This window comes from Sapajus apella, unplaced genomic scaffold, assembly GCF_009761245.1.
Source record: "Sapajus apella isolate SASKATOON/1434 unplaced genomic scaffold, GSC_monkey_1.0 scaffold24, whole genome shotgun sequence".
Lineage (NCBI taxonomy): Eukaryota > Metazoa > Chordata > Mammalia > Primates > Cebidae > Sapajus > Sapajus apella.
The window spans coordinates 9,724,552-9,742,194 of record NW_022436964.1 but is presented as its reverse complement, the minus strand read 5'-3'; the positions used below and the strand labels follow the sequence as shown (position 1 = coordinate 9,742,194).

Sequence of the window (17,643 nt, the reverse complement as noted above, 5' to 3'; positions counted from 1 at the left end):
TTAGTCTATTCTTGCACTGCTATAAAAACATACCCAAGACTGGGTAATTTATAGGGAGGTTTAATCGACTCACAGTTCCATAGGCTGTACAGTAAACATGGCTAGAGAGGCCTCAGGAAACTTACAATCATGGTGAAAGGCAAAGAGAAAGGAGGCACATCCTGCATGGCTGGAGCAGGAGGAAGAGAGGGAGTGAAGGAGGAAGTGCTACACACTTTCAAAAGACCACATCTCGTGAGAACTCTGTCACAACAACTCTAGGGGAATGGTGCTAAACCATTAGAAACTACTCCTATGATTCAATCACCTCCCACCAGTCCCCTCCTCCAACACGGGATTACAATTCAACATGAGATTTAGGTGGGGACACAGAGTCAAACCATATCATTCCACCCCAGCCCCTCCCAAATCTCATACCATTCTTACATTTCAAAACACAGTCCTGCCTTCCCAACAGTCCCCCAAAGTCTTAAGTCATTCCAGCATTAACTCAAAAGTCCAAGTCTCATCTGAGACAAGGCAAGTCCCTTCTACAGATGAGCCTGTAAAATAAAAAACAAGTTAGTTACGTCTAAGATACAATGCGGGGGGGGGGGGGGGGGGGGAGGGTATTGGGTAAATACTCCCTTTCCAAAAGGGAGAAATTGACCAAAACAAAGCTACAGGCCCCAGGTAAGTCCCAAACTTATCAGGGCAGCCACTAAGTCTTAAAACTTCTAAATAATCTCCTTTGATTTCATGTCTTACATTCAGGGCACATTGATGCAAGGGGTGGGCTCCCAAGGTCTTGGAAAGCTCCATCCTTATGGTTCTGCAGGGTATGGCCCCTGTGCCTGCAGCTTTTCCAGATGCATGGTACAAGCTGTTGGTGGATCTATTATTCTGGGGTCGGGAGGATGATGGCCCTCTTCTCACAGCTTCACTAGGTAATGGCCCAGTGGGGAACCTGTGTGGGGGCTCCAACCCTGCATTTCTCCTCTGCACTGCCTTAATAGAGATTCTCCATGAGGGTTCTACCCTTGGAGCAGACTCCTCCCATCCAAGCTTAGGGGCATCTAGACGTTTCCATACATCCTCTGAGATCTAGGCAGAGGCTCCCAAGCCTCAACTGTTGCCCTCTGTGCACCTGCAGGCTTAACACCACAGGGATGCCTTGGTGGCTTCTGGCTTGCACCATCTGGAGCAGCAGCCTGAGGCATGTCTGGGGACCTTTTAGCCATGGGTGGAGCTGAAGTGGCTGGGACTGCAAGGAGCAGTGTCCTGAGGTTGCACAGGGTAGTGGGGCCCTGGGCCTGGCTCAGGAAACCATTGTTCCCTCCTAGGTCCTGTGATGGGAGGGGCATCTGTGAAGGTCTCTGATATGGCTTCAAGGCATTTTCACTGTTGTTTTGGCTATTAACATTCAGTTCCTCTTTACTTAAGTGTATTTCCATAGCTTACTTAAATTCCTCCCCAGAAAATGGGTTTTTCTTTTCTACCACATGGCCAGGCTGCAAATTTTCTAAGCTTTTGTGTTCTGCTTCCCTTATAAATATAAGGTCCAATTTCAGGTCATTTCAGGTTTATGCAGATGAGCATAGGCTTTTAGATGCAGCCAGGCCGCATCTTGAATGCTTTGCTGCTTAGAAATTTCTTCAGTCAGATACTTCAAATCATCTCTCTCAAGTTCAAAGTTCCCCAGAGCAGAGGCTGCCAGTCTCTTTGCTAAAGCACAGCAAGAATGGCCTTTATTCTAGTTCTCAATAAGTTTCTTGTCTCCATTGGATACCCTCTCAGCCTGGGTTTCACTGTCCATGTTACTATCAATATTTTGGTCACAACCATTCAACAAGTCTCTAGGAATTTCTAAACTTTCCCTCATCTTCCTGTCTTCTTCTGAGCCCTCCAAACTCTTCCAACCTCTGCCCATTACCCAGTTCCAAAGTCACTTCCACGTTTTCATGTATCTTTAGAGCATTGCCCTACTCCCAGTACCAATTTTCTGTATTAGTTTATTCTTGCACTGTTATAAAGAACGACTTGAGACTGGTAATTTATAAAGAAAAGGGACTAAATTGTGCTCACACTTGTGCAGGCTGTACGGGCTTCTGCCTCTGGGGAGGTCTCGAAGCCTGCAATCATGGCAGAAAGTGAAGCAGAAGCAGACACATATTCACGTAGCTGGCAGGAAAGAGAGAAAGTGAAGGCGGAGGAGCCAAAACAACCTGATCTCAGCGAGAACTCTATCACGAAACAGCACTAGAGGGGTAGTGCTAAACCATTAGAAACCACACCCACGATTCAACCACTGTCCACCAGGCCCCTCCTCCAACACTAGGGATTACAATTCAACATGAGATTTGGGTGGGGACACAGAGCCAAACTATATTGGAAGAATTGGGGTAGTGCTTCATACTTTAAGTCTTGTGCTTGGAGATAATAAGGTCTCCTTCACATCTAGTCCATGCATTTAATTATAGACACAGCAGTCTCACCAGCAGACAAAGAGGAACTGAGATGCAGTTTGAAGTCTCTTCTGGGTCATGATGCTATCAAGTGTTATGATCCTGTATGTGGCTATTTTGATACCTGTAATATAGATTCCACCAGGTGTAGTGGGAACTAGTAGAAAACTTAGGGAAATGAGGTGAGCAAGGTAAATTGCAACGTAAAAACACATCTAGGCAAATTTTTGATGAGGATGTGGTTGGAAGTGTAAGTGAGGAATGGAAAGAACAGAGCAATATTGTGGCCCCGGAGTGGGGGGCTATGGGAAATAATGAGAAGTAGGGTTGGGGGGAATTTTATGAATCTTTATGGAGATGAGTGGCTAGTATAAATAATGTGCATGAATAATTTTACTCCAAATTATGAAAACATACATTTTCAAGAATGAAAATGTTTATTAAAATAACCTTTGTATAAAAGTATTACAGATCAAAAGCTGTATTTGTACTTATGGATTTAAGGTCCAATTATGCATCAAACACTGAATGGGCCCAGCAAGTAAACTGGAGATGCAAACACTTAGATTCCGCCTCTACTAAACAGCTTGACCAATGCAAAAGAGGAGGGAGAGCAGCAACACAGGAAATCTGCCCAGAAACTAATTTGGCAGAGATGTCAAGTTAACAAACTGTTGAAAGTTACAAATCTCCAAAAAGGCACTTCTTTCTCATGATAAAACTGCTTAAAACCTAAACATGAACCCCATGCCTAGCTTATTTCTTCAACAAATGCAAAGAGCTATAGACTACTAACACCAAGTTTCCACACAAAATGGCCCAACAATTTACTTGAAATACCTTACTTATGAACTGAAATAAACTTTATACTAAAAATTCAAGTCAGCCTACTCCTGAAGTTTCACCATTGTAATTTCAGAGATGTGTTTTCTATCATAATTTTACATATAACATTGCCCACAAAGCTTTGGATCATAATTGTGTAAGCTGGATACACCATTTAAGCTTAAGGCAGAAGAAATTAGCAGCAACTAAATCTCAACTGTGACAACTTATACAATAAGTGCAATGTATGGAATATTCTCATGAGAGGCATCTGAAGTAATATGCTCCACTCTGCAACAATTACCTAATTTTTCCACTTAGTCTTAAGACTTTTGTGCCTTGATTCTGTTAAAAATGTCAACTAGTATGAACACTAAATCACACCCATTGTTTTTGAGCAAACAAGTTCTCTGAAATTTAATAGATCTAGTTAATATTGCTACTGAATTTCTAAAAGCTTGGGTTTAAGCATGGATTCCAGGGCTATTTCAACACCAACAGAATCATATATGCTTCCTTAAAATTGGCATTTAAAAATAATTCAGAAACTAAGCAGTGGGAGAGCACCACTAGGGGTATGGTAGGACATGAGGATTGGTGGGGAACGGAGAAGAAACTGCACAGAACAAAGTATAACTAGAGAAATACTTTCCGTGATATTACAAAAACACATGCGTCTAGTTAGATTAACTTGATTGGCATTTCTTATACAATAGACTGATCACTGAGATTCTTAACTCGGGTTTCAATCAATGACAAAATAAAAAATGTTAACGAGAGATTTGAGGAATGGATGGCAGGCTGTGAATTTTGCAGATATTATGCTTGCATTTCAAATTCCTCTTTCAGACTTTCCAAGTAGCATGCACATTCCCAGGGCCAGGATATTTGGCAAAATACACCAGGATCGTGTATCTCAGTTGCACATCGTCCATCCTGCTGCTGGCAGAAACTGCAGCTGCAGATTCCTCAGCAAAGTGGGCAGTGCCACTAGAGCATCCCTGACCTCTTCAGCGTAAGGATTTCTAAGGCAGGAGCTGCAGAACTGGCCTTGAACGCCCTAGCAGTCTGGGTTTCTGCAGTTTGTTTTGGTGTCAATAATTTTCTGACAGCATTGATAACAAGTAGAGCCCAGGGAATCCTTATATACCTTCTTTGGAGAATTACTGCAGATGGTCTCCCACTCTTCCTCTGTCATTTCTTCCACTGGGTGAATTATATGCAGAAGGGTCATGGATAAGTTGCATTGACGAATTCTGGGCATGCCATCTTTGTTCACGTAGCCATCCATGGTCTTGCTCTTTCTCACCAACTGTGTCCTTATCCTCTTCCTTGTCCTCTGTGAATAGAGCACCAAGGGACCTGGTAAGAAGAGGAGCTCTCTGATCAGGGTTTTCCTGGAAGCAACACCTGGAAATGTATGCCGTGGGGGTGTCCTTGATTGGGAGTTGGAGCCTGGGAGGGAACGTCTTCTAAGGAACAAACCCGGGAAGCTTTCTAATTCTGACATGTGTTTTCCAGACATTGCTATGTTTTGCTTTGTATCGAAAGACTTTTTCTCCAAAAAACTCGTGCCCCCTTTATCTTTGGAATTGGAACTGGAATTGGTCACAGAATTCTGAGGTTTGGGGAGGGAGGCTCTGCTTTTTTGCTGGCTGCTTCCCTAGTATTGCGCGCTGGAAGCTTCATTGCCACCCCGAGAGGTCAAGTGTCTGCACTGGGTGTGGGTCCTATGGCCTTCCCAGACTGACTGGGAAGCCTCATGTTTGCAAAATTATCGGCAGCAACGCCATCACAACTGTCATCAGAGCATGACTAGGTTTCCATGGAAATCAATTTAACATATCTGAAGTTGTCTAAGTTCTTTAATCAGATCCTTTCGCGGCATGTGGTGAGCGTTCATGCTGGCGGTGGGTGTCCAGTCCAGCTTGGAGTGCAGAGCCATTTTCTTATGCTTGACATTTATTTATCCAAAATAAGTGATGAACACAGAATATTCTCAGCATTGTGGATTTACCATTAACTCTGTATTCTACTTCAACCCCAGACTTGCTCAGTTACCAAGTCCACACCCCTCTTTGGGTGCACCGGCTGGAATTCCTTACCACGTGGTCCTAGATTAAACCACCACCCTCTGCCCTCTGATTTATGCTGGAAGTCATTGAACTAATCTCCCTGAGCCGGGTCCCCACACCCTTAATATCTGGTTTCATAATACTGTTAATTAGTGCAAGCGTTGCTCTGAATATACCACAAATATTAATTCACTTAATCCTCCAAAAATTTAGTAGCTTGGTGAGGCGAGAACTGTTATTATTCCCATTCTGCAGTTGAGGACACAGGTTAAGTGACTCACCCAGTGTCACAGAGTGAGAAAGTGGTGGAGCCAGAATTCAGAGAGTCTGCTTGGCTCCAAAGCTCATGCCGTTAACCACCATGCTACATTGGACCTCCTTTTCTGAAATACTCTTTTTCATGATGTTTCTTTCCTGCTTCAAACCTATAATGGCTTGCTTGCTTTTAGGGAGAATTGCAGGCTCTGGTCTGATGGAAAGCTGTCCATTAAGCGATCCCAAGAATCCAGCTTTGCCTTTCATGCTTCTCATTGGGGCCCCTCTCCTATCACCCAACTCATCTCCTCCCACAGATCTTCCCCAATGCTGGAAGCTGTGCCTTCATCACCATTCCCAGTTTCTCTTTGCAGGGCTCTGCTGGGGCCACCTTGCAGTAATTTTTTCTTTCTCTGAATTCCTGCAAAATTTGAGGTATATGTTTGCTAATGTAATAATGAATTAAAATGTGCTTTGGGCTTTTTTTTTTTTTTTTTTGAAAGCTGTTTTAAAGACTATGTCTTATTAACTGGCTCTAAAAGTTCTTTAAGGCAAGAGCCAGGTAGTCTAAATAAATCTAAATTTTTCTTATCTCTAACATGACAATTCCTAAACCATTTTCTGGTTCTGTAGTTTTGTCATGTTTCTGGCTGTGTTAGAACATGCAGCAAAGTTCTGGGAAGAGATAGATGCTTAATAAATATCAGTAGGTTTGACTCATACTGAAATCCTGCTGAAATAAACCAAAGATGAGATTTTCTGCCATTTGATTAAGGATTTTGGAAGTGTAGAGTCATTGTAGGGTTTCAGCTCCTATTTTCCTTCATGCAGAAATGAAAGATAAATTGACTCAGCACAGTCATTTTTATCAGTCACTCAGCATCCCTTTGTAGTTTCAACAGCTTTGTCAACAGCTCAGGGGAGAAGAACTCTAACGAGTCCTTTGACCAGTGAAGGCCTTTATTACAACAGGAAGGTGCATCAGACTTAAGGCAGCCCAATCCCAGGAGGTGACCTGGAAAAATGGACAGGATTCAGTAGGTGGGCTGGCCATGAGGTGAGCCTATTTGATTGGCTGCCTCCGGAGTTAGATTATTGGATGAGTAGGAGAGAGGCCAATGGGAAACAAATAAGGAATGCAAGAGAGATGCCATTTTGAGGTAGACCCAGAGGTAGAGGGAGACAGAGAAAGAAAGATTGGGAACAGGGAGGATAGCCATTCTGAGAGCTACATTCACTGTAGCTTTTATTCCAGTCCTGGTCCTTGCATTTTCTTTGGATATACATATTTCTTATCATTAAATTCATATAATTAGCCTTATGATAGGTTATCTGCCAGCACAAACAGCACTTTGCATTAAAAACAAAGTCATCTTTCCCTTAGAGATACCTGTTCAGCATCTTGTATCTTCAATTAATTGTAGTTCGAGGAGAGAAAATTTTACTAGATGTTTTCTTTTTCTTTTAAACTTGAGTATTTTAGGATAAGACTTCAAAGAATCTTACAGAAGGAAAGATACCACAACTCATGAATTATAAAGAAAAAAGGATTTTTTTTTTAAACAGTATCTTATGCAATTAGGCGCCAAGTGAACTTAATTACCATGTGAATAATTCAGAGAGGCAAATTAATTGTAATGAAAACAGTTTTGGTCTATGGTGGACCTTTATATTCATGCAACTCAAGTTAAATGTGACATGATCCTGGGACAGTTAAGGTTCTGAAATCTGGTTGTTCCATTCTGCAAATATTTATTGATCACCTTCTGTGTGTCTTTACCCTAAATTACCCTAAAGTATTTTGGAAATGTAGTGTTCTTATTGCCTTGCTTCTGTTCACCTGTTTCCACTGGGGCAGGCCTATGAGCCTGCCTTTCAACATGTGCTTTTCCTTCATCCTATTCATATTCCCTGCAAGCCTTCCAGTCTCCACACCAGATGACAGAAGAAAGAAGCATCAAGATGGCAGGAATATTGACTTGTCAGTTTCAGGCAGGGTTGAAGCTGCATGGCAGTGCACCAGTGAATTGAATTCAATAGTATCTATGGTGGGGGTTTCCTTGTAATAGGCCTCATGCCAGAGACTTCAAGGAATTCAAAGAAACTAGAACACTACAGTGTTTTCAAATAATATCTTACCAAATGGTCTTCCCTTCGTTGGACCACAGGTCTGCTCACAAATCATTGGAATTCTAAACACAGGACATGTGCTTTAACAATGGCCCAAAGAGAGGCAAGAGGACAAATGAGGAGCAGGCATGGAAAAGGATCCTTGAAGGTAAAAAAAAAAAATTCAGGTTGATCTCTGAGTCAAAAGGGCAGACTCTTCAAATTCAGGGTCAAGTCAGGTAGGAGGATGTACACAAGGGAAAACAGGGTAAGTGTCTGGAGGCAGAGAAGTATAGGCACAAATAAGCAAATGTGTGTGTTGTAAAATTTGAAGATCTTTGGATGGGCAGACACAGCACACTGATACATGATGAGAGGCAGAATTCTTGGTTGCTTACAGCTCGAAGTTAGAGGAGGCTGCCACACAGGCCCATGCACAGGGTTATACTAGGGGACAGGCTAACAGCAAGCAGAAGCTACAAACAGTAGCTTATGTCCGGCAAATGGGGTGAGGGTAGTTAGGTTTAAGGGGATTTCTAGAGATTGGCTAATTTGAATAATTAATTACACAGCTCTGGAGCATAGAGGCTGTCCCCAGTTGTTTAGTACCTGGTCCAGGAGTATGAATGCTCCTTAAATGGGGGGACTTTGCGGGATTATTCTTTGTGGTTTCAAAAAGTAGAAACCTGATAAGAAGAGTGTTTGTTTGTTTTGTTTGTTCTTGTTTTGTTGTTGTTGTTTGGGAAGAGGAGGCTTAGCAAATTGCCCTCAAAAAGGAATTGAGAATTTCTAGCCATGACCTTAAAACTGGGTCAAGACAGCCCTTGTGAAATATTACATTTCAGAGTATGTAAGTGTACTGTATTTAGCTTGGAGGTGGATAGGTAGGAAGGCATGGGTTAGGGCATTAGGTTATAAAATTAGGTTGAAACCAGATCTTGGGGAGCTCTGGATCTCCTGGCAATAAGTGCTGCACCCACAGTAGTAGAAAAATGCCATCTTTTGAAGAAACAAAGATATCATGAGGAGTATATAAATAAAGAGATGTGCTATATTTACCAATAATTTCTCATAACATTTACCTTAATAATGAGTAAATTAGGGATGCAAACATTATATGGGATTCTCTTAACCCCAGAGAACATTATTTGATCAATGAAGACAGAAAATGTTAAAGCAATACTGTAACAAATTGCAGATGTTATGACTACTATATACTGGTGTTGAGATACAGTTAGAAGGAGAGAAATTCTTATCTGAGAGTCTCACAACTTATTTCTGAATGTGGAAATCATATTTACGAAATGGAAAAACTGTTCACTTAATTTTGGTGGTCCTATTTGAAAATGAGCATGTTAAAGTCCATTGAGCATCCACATTTCTAGATAAAGTTGTGAAATAATTCTCATAAAGGCAAAAGAAAGTTCTGGAAAATCTGGAAGGTATTGATTAATGCTAATATTTATTCTAAGAAGATGATATGCAAATTTTAGTGCAACTAAAGTGTATGTCAAAGGCAGAATGATGCACCATCCAAATATCTCCATTCTGGACCAACATATGCTCATTCCCTCAACTGCTACAGATGACTTAGAAGTGAGTCTCTCTCAAGGACTTGTCCTTGGCCTAAGGGAGCTGCCTCAACCAATGTTAGATCCCTGTCCAGAGGCAATTCCCATCCAATGACTGGTTGCTGCTTGTCCCCTCTGCCTAATTTGGGTATATAATGGCCAATATTATGGGTCAAGTTGACTGGGTCACAGGGTGATGAGGTATTGGATTAAGCATTTTCTTTTCTGGGTGTGTGAGGGAGGGTGTTTCAGGATAAAGAATAGCATTTAAATGTGTGGACCCAGTAAAATAGATTGTCCTTTCCAATATGCGTGGGCACTAATCCAATTTATTGAGAACCTGAGTAGAACAAAAAGGTGGAGGAGGGAAGAATTCTCTTTCTCTGTGCCCAACTGCTTTTAACTGGGGCACATCTTCTCCTGCTCTAAGATGAGAACATCAGCTCTCCATTCTCAAGCCTTCAGACAAGGACCATGAAACTGTGTTTGAAAAATTACATCAGTGAGAAAACAGCGAAAGAGATCTGATCTAACCAACCCCAATCTTGCTTTTTACCTCCAGTTTGCCCTAATCATTCTTGGGCTTAGGCCAAGCTAAATTTAGGAGACATTTACTTTATAGTTTAAGTGGTAATAGCCCCTCCCCAAAACTAAACTGTGTTTGTAAAGCTAATGAAAGACCACCAAGTTAAGGGGAGGTGAAGAGCCTGAATCCTGCTAAGGTGTAGACATAAATAAATGATGATCAACCATCATTGTGGAGGTTGCACGATATACCACTTCCCCAAGTATTCCTGCAGATAATAATATTACTATTGTAGAATCTAAAATTGGCCTTTTGAGATATCCTTTCAGATTTTTGCATTTTTGACAATGATGGCTCCATGCAGACCAGCCAACAAGTCTTGTGGCCCCATTCAGAAGAGGACCAATTTCCACTCCCCCATTCCTTTGTCCACCAAACTATCCTTGAAAAACTCTAGACTCTGAATTTTTGGGAAGATTGATTTGAGTAATAACTCAGTGTCTACCATGTGGCAGGGCTGGCCCCATGTCAGTTAAACTCTTTCTTTATTGCAGTGCTATGATCTCAATGAATTGGTTTACTTTGTGCAATGGGTGGGAAGAATTGGGTATTGTGGCATTGGCTCTTCTGAATTTCCAGCTTGCAGATGGTAGACTGCAGGATTTTTCAGCCTCCGTAGTCACATAAGACAATTCCTGTAATAAAACCAACTCTCTCTCTCTGTCTGTGTGTGTGTATTTTTTTTCCTGCTTCCAGTGCTCCTGGTGAAATGGTCTGAAACCTCTGTTGATTTCATCCCACCCCCTGCCTCTTTCTGCTTTTCTTCCTGTGCTCAGGCCTGCCTCCTTCACTCTTCTTAAGTCAGAAGTCCCCAGAGCACCCCTCAGCGAACTCTGCACTGTAATCTCCGTATTTTACAGTTTATTTCACAGGGAATTCAACCTGTGGCATTATGTATCAATAGAATGACTAATTTCAGAAAGAATGAATGCCTTCTATAGGACTGAGTCTCCTTTTATTCCAAATTGAAAGATGAGTCAAGAAAGGAAGAACATGTATAAGTTTTTCAAAATTTTGTCTATCCTTTAAAATAGAAAAGTTCCAATGGTATTTGAATTGCTGTGGATCATAGAAAAGGAACAAAATCTTTCTGACTCTATAATGTCAGCATAGCTTTAATACTAAAAGTTGATCAGTATATTACGAAGAAAAGACAAAAATAGTTTCCTATGTGAATATAGTCACAAAAATTCTGTATAGTGTATAGCCACCATTCCAGCTGTGTAGTAAGAGAACAGTGTAACATGACCTAGTAGACTTTATTTAAAGACCATAAGGATGATTTGTTATTAGGAATCTATCAATGTAATTTATTACCTCAACAAATTAAATTTTAAAAGCTGATGATTATATCAATAGATGCCTAAAAGGCATCATAAAATTCAAAAGTTATATCTAATAAAAATTCCAAGTAATTCAGAAATAAAGAACTATTTATATGTGATAAATTCAATAATAAACATGATTTAAAAAACTATGAAATGCTGGAGCTATCTCCATTAAAATGAGAGCTGATTTCTCATTAAGCTTAATGTGTAGTGACACTGACCACACCTTTGAACCCCCACTGGTCTAGGACATCCCCCCAGTGTAGCAAGTACAAGAATGAATTTAAACATCCTTGCCTCATTTGATTGTGACTTCCTAGAGGCAGGTATATGCCTTACAAATTTTTGTATCCTTAGTTTCTGACACAGTTTCTGGCAGAAAAATTTCTTGAAGATGTGAACAATTTAATATCTAGAAAGTACAAAAGAAAGTACAATGGAGTTTTGTACTTTAGAAGAGGCCATTTTTACTTTCTCACAAGAGGATTGTGTCACTTTGATTTACATATGAGATGCTGAACATAATTTGCAAAGACTATTTCCAAAAATGCAATGAAAAATTATAACTGCATTGGGGTTCAAAGAGTGGTGAGCCCAAACATTTTCATTTTTTAAATTATGTTGTGTTTTCATGAGATTTAAAAATCTCAGTTTCATTATGATAACTTTTAAGCCTTTTATAATTTTCCTAGGTTTATCCATTATGTTTAGACATTGAGCTGTGAATTGCTTAGAAATAAAGTAATGTAAATTACTTAGCTTAAAATTATACACCTTAGAAACCATGAGATTAAAAACCAACAAACAGGCGGGGTGGGGTGGCTCATGCCTGTAATCCCAGCACTTTGGGAGGCCGAGGTGGGTGGATCACCTGAGATCAGGAGTTTGAGACCAGCCTGACTAACATGGTGAAACCCTATGTCTACTAATAACACAAAAATTCGCTGGGTGTGGTGGCAGGTGCCTGTAATCCCATCTACTCGGGAGGCTGAAGCAGGAGAATCACTTGAACCCAGGAGGTGGAACTTGCAATAAGCCAAGATCATGCTGCTGCACTCCAACCTGGGTGACAGAGACCCTGTCTCAGAAAACAAAACAGAAACAAACAAACGGCAACTCAAAAATGACTTGAGAAATACTTCTCTGAAAGGAATTTTAGTTTCATTTCATTCTCACATTCTAAAACTAAAATTTCTTCAAATATGTTTTTCCTTCAAAATTGCTGTTTAAATATGAGGCTATCCATACATTTAACTTCTCCGGAGTCCTGAGTTATTTCACGTGGTACCAATAGGCCCAGTTGCTCTGCCTGCACCTGGATGCTACCTCATCAGAAGGATCGTCCTGCTGCTTGGCCTTTCTCTCAAGAGACTACAGATTTATTACCCATGGAACACAAAGGGTGGATGTTCTGGATTCTACCCCGGAAGGGTTGCCCACCCATGAGGAAACCCACTTACTTATTTAACAAGTGTTTATGAAGCTCATAAGCTAGGGTGAGTTCAGAGTGAAAGGACATAGACCCCATGTGGGAATTTATAGTATGGCACCGTTTTCCTTGTTCCCTTTCTCCATTCTTTTCATTCTTATACTGTGTGTTTCTCAAGGATGTCCTTTGGGGGTATCAAGGAAACAAAAAGCCATGTTCTTATATATAACCAATCTAATTACTCTAAGGGGCGATTTAAAGAAGTAAACATTTTCTTTCATTTTGCCCTCTCTTATTATCTACTTACCTACCTACCTATCTACCTAGGTATTGCATCTATTGTATGTGTGTATATACGTATCTATTATCACTTACCTACCTAACATATCTATTGCATCTATCTATCTCTATCTCTCTATCATCTACCTACCTACTTACTACCTATTATATCTACTGCCTATCTATTTTTGGTCTGGCTAGCCTTTATAGACACACACACACATTGTGTTTTAGGTTTTGGGGTACATGTGAAGAACGTGAAGGATTATTGCATAGGTACCTACATGGCAATGTGGTTTGCTGCCTTCCTCCCCATCACCTATATCTGGCATTTCTCCCCTTTGTTATCCCTCCCCAACTCCCCCTCCCCTAGTTACCCCCGCAACAGACCTCAGTGTGTGATGCTCCCCTCCCTGTGTCCATGTGTTCTCATTGTTCAACACCCGCCTGTGAGTGGGAACATGTGATGTTTGATTTTCTGTTCTTGGGTCAGTTTGCTGAGAATGATGGTTTCCAGGTTCATCCATGTCCCTACCAAGGACACGAACTCATCATTTTTGATGGCTGTGTAATACTCCATGGTGTGTATATGCCCCATTTTCCCTGTCCAGTCTATACTTTACAAAGCCATTTGGAAGGGCTTTGGGCTTTCACAGGCCATGGAATTGGCAGCAGGGGAGGGGAGTGATGGTGGATGGCAGCAGTTTCACTTATGTCTCAAGGGCAAGGGAGGTTTCTAAATGATGCCCGACTTACAGAAAAGAAGAATTGAGAATTGAGAATTGTCTGTGAGATTTAGCCACAGGATGGTGCTACTAATTCTGGAGAGAGCAGTTTAAGAAAGTGATGTGGGCAGAGGAATAAGGCAGTGCATCCATTCAGACGTGAATGGATGAGTTTAATGAAAATTTTTAAGGAAGTTTGGCTTGGAAAGGCTGGAAAGATAGGAAAAGGGAGGGAGGATAGCTGAGGTGGGGAGGCCAGTATAAGCAGGATTGTTTTATGATGAGAGACATTTGAGCAAGTTTCAATGTTGGTGAGAAGGAAGCTTCTATGTTCTTGTTGTTACTTAAAGAATACAGTCAAGATATAAAAAGCATAGCCTGTTGAGAGGTTTAAATTTGAATCTTGTGCTTTAAAGAGGAGTATTAAATTGCTGTGTTTATGAACTGAAACCTAATCTGTGTTACAGAGTCCCTCATATTCTTGAATGGAGAGAAACATCTCACTGGCATATCATCACTCTTCAATAGCTGCAGGTGTCATAAAAAATTGAGATAATTACCCTTAACAGGAATAAATGAATTTTGAGTGCATAGGCTCCCACCTCTTAAAGCAGAGCAAAAGAGGTTAACAAGGCAGGGTGACTCCTGGCTGGAGGAGCACACATAAGTCATTCTTAATTGGAGGTTTCACCTTTGTTCCCCTGAGTAGCTGCCAAAGAACTTTCTACCTGTGACTTGAGATAAATGATCAAGTCAGGGTAATGTTTGCATCTCTAAGATGAACTGCTGGCCTATTCCTTTGAAATTCTAAAAGGGATGGTGGTGATTAAAGATACATTTTTTTTTTTTTTTACAACTTAGTGAAAAAGAGTTAAGATGTCCTGAAGGAAGAGGCAAGACTCAGGGAAGTTGACACTGACACCTGTGGTTCTGGGAAGCTGTGTTTGCTTTGCTTTTCTTATTAATGCCAGAGGGAGGCTGATTTGGAAGACACATCATAAGGAGAAGTGTAGAGTATGAATCAGAGCATCAGTTCTGTTCTGGAAAGAACAAGAAAGGGAAGCCTGGAAAGTCATATGAGTACACTCACTGTCTTCCAGAACAATCTCGTCCGCGCCTCATGGACTAATGTCCATGCTTTTTTGTGGCTCTGATCTCAGTAGCTGTATGTTGAGCATGATCATATGACATCATAGAAACAGCTTTCTGCAGAGAGTCTGGGTCTGAAGTTACGGGTCTAGCCTATTCACATCTCTGCCACTCATTTGTTGAATCTGGGCAAGACTTGACTGTTCAGAACCTCCTTTTCCTCTGTATCTAAAATGGGAGAAATCACATGACCACTGGGATTTCTGTCCATTCTAGGATTCTGAGCATCTAGAAAGAGGAACAAAGGAACGTGTGTTTATGCATAAAAAAGAAAATAGCTTCTTGTGTATTTTGCTTTGGGAATTATATGTGCTATTTGATTATATGGGAAGAGGAAGAATGGGTGTGAATCCCAGACATCGTGGGTTGGCATATTCAGGTAATATTCTTACATAAAAATTTGGATAAACACTTACTATACACTTGCTTTCACCCCAAATATTTGGTTTTCAATTTCTGAATCTTCTGGAATGTTGGAAATTACTTTTGGCATTTTTATCATTCCTGGGGTACAACTTTATGCTATTTGAAATGAAAATAGTTCCAGCCTCAAAATAACACAGTTCCTGCTAATCAACTCAAAGTCTTCCAAGTCACACAGACTATCAGAAGCCAGAACCCATTTTTCTGGACAGGGATTGCATTTGTTCAGTCGATGAGATTAAGATCAAACTTGGATATCACTATACAGGTCCTAGTCTTTGGAAAACACACACAGAATACCCTGATGGCATGAGATGTTTTCTGAATAGCAAACCCTATCAACATTTTCTTAGGAAGCACATTTTGTTCTGTGAATAAATTAGGTAGGTCATAGGTATATTTCCATAAACTTATTTTTTTCTTTGAATTCTCATGCTTAGTGTGGAGCATCGTACATATTTAGCATTTAAAAATGTTTGTTGAATACATGAATGAATGCATACGTAGATGGCATTTGAAAGAGACTGAGATCTATCATCAGAAATTTTTCTAATTAAAATTTAATCATTGCTATCAATTTTGATCTATTATGTATATAAAAGGATTGACAGTTAATGAATTTCTGAGTAGATTCTTCTGAATTTGTCTTGAGATACAGCCTTATTAACTTTGAAAGTCATCCATCTTGCTTAAAAAAAAAATCGAGAAATAAGAGAACCAGCCTGGCTGGTTATCCAGCTGTCTATGGTTCCGTCAAGGAATGGCTTCCCAAATGAGGCAGAATGTAGCTGAGAGGTGTCTGTTCATCAAAACCTTCTTGAGTCCATGATGATTATATTTGAATTGTGGACACACTTCTATTTGAAGAGAGATCTGGAATAGAAAAGGGTTGATTAAAGAAAGGTATGATCACTTTCGACACTGAGAGGACCCTCACTGAGATGAGTAGGAATGTGCTAACTATTCATTTATTATTCTGGCCCAGGATTAAAACTGTGAGTAGAGACATTCCTATTTCTCTCCTGTGGGCTGCAACTTGACAATATTTAATTCTGGTAAACTGATTTCCTTTTTGGTTAAGACGGTTTTTCCTGGCAGTGTTGCCTGTGGGAAACAAGATCCACCATTCAGGGCTCATGTGGAGACTTCCTCTTATCATTATGTCTGCTCATGAATCTGGTAATGTGTACGCTACAAAAGATTACTAAGCTGGGACCAAATGCCCAACTGGTCTCTTTACATCTTGCCAGCTGACATTTGTAGGCTGAAAGATCATTCCATGTCTGTTTGATCCACATGTTTATTAGAGGAGCAAGGGTGCTAGTTTTTTTTTTCAAGAAAATAATTGTGGAACACCAGGACTGATCAACCAATCCAACATCTTTATTTTATGATGAGACACTGAGGCCTGGAGAGGTAAAGTTACTTGGCCAAGGACACTATGAGGTAGAACTAGAATTCAGGTCTCCCTGATACTTTTGAAACAGCTTATGTTGCCTCATTTTAGAAAATTCCATACAATTTTCTATACAAGTTCTACTTGTATAGAAAAGTATAGAACTTGGGAAAAGTTCGATATATGTATTGAGGCTTCACTTGAGGGTAGAAGATAGTATTTTGAAGAGCTCCCAATGTGTAACTATTCCTACTTTAAGATTTCTAGTAATAAGCTCAGGACACTTTCTTTCTTAGAATCTGACCCTAGGTCTTAAATGCAACAACTCATCCATATATCACTAGGACAGAAGCAAACCTCCCCACTCCCCGCCAGATTCTGAAGCATACAGACTTACAAGTCTGCAAATAAACTTCAGGGCATCAAACCAGTTTGCATCATATTTGATTCTCAACCAGCTGATCATGATCTTGGTGAGAGGTGTAAAGCTTTGGCTTCAGAGCAGGCTGTCGCATGCTGGGTCTCAAACACAGGGCTGCAGGACTATTGGCTATTAGCATGAACACCGATACTAGGACTGGATGACTGTGCACTGTTAGTGTGATCACCTGAACTAGGACTGGATGACTGTGGGCTGTCAGTGTGATTACCCACACTAGGACTGGATGACTGTGGGCTGTTAGTGTGATCACCTGAACTAGGACTGGGTGACAGTGGGCTGTTAGTGTGAACACCCACACTAGGACTGGATGACTGTGGGCTGTTAGTGTGATCACCTGAACTAGGACTGGGTGACTGTGGGCTGTTCGTGTGAACACCCACACTAGGACTGGATGACTGTGGGCTGTTAGTATGAACACCCACACTAGGACTGGAGGACTGTGGGCTGCTAGTGTGAACACCCACACTAGGACGGATGACTGTGGGCTGTTAGTGTGATCATCTGAACTAGGACTGGAGGACTGTGGGCTGTTAGTGTGAAGACCCACACTAGGACTGGATGACTGTGGGCTGTTAGTGTGATTACCCGCACTAGGACTGGATGACTG

At 40.8% G+C, this 17,643-nt stretch overlaps 1 pseudogene; it reads right to left on the bottom strand.

The window, feature by feature from the left end:
* Positions 1-4,088: 4,088 nt before the first annotated feature.
* On the bottom strand, positions 4,089-4,842 carry LOC116559788 (annotated as a pseudogene).
* Positions 4,843-17,643: the final 12,801 nt, after the last annotated feature.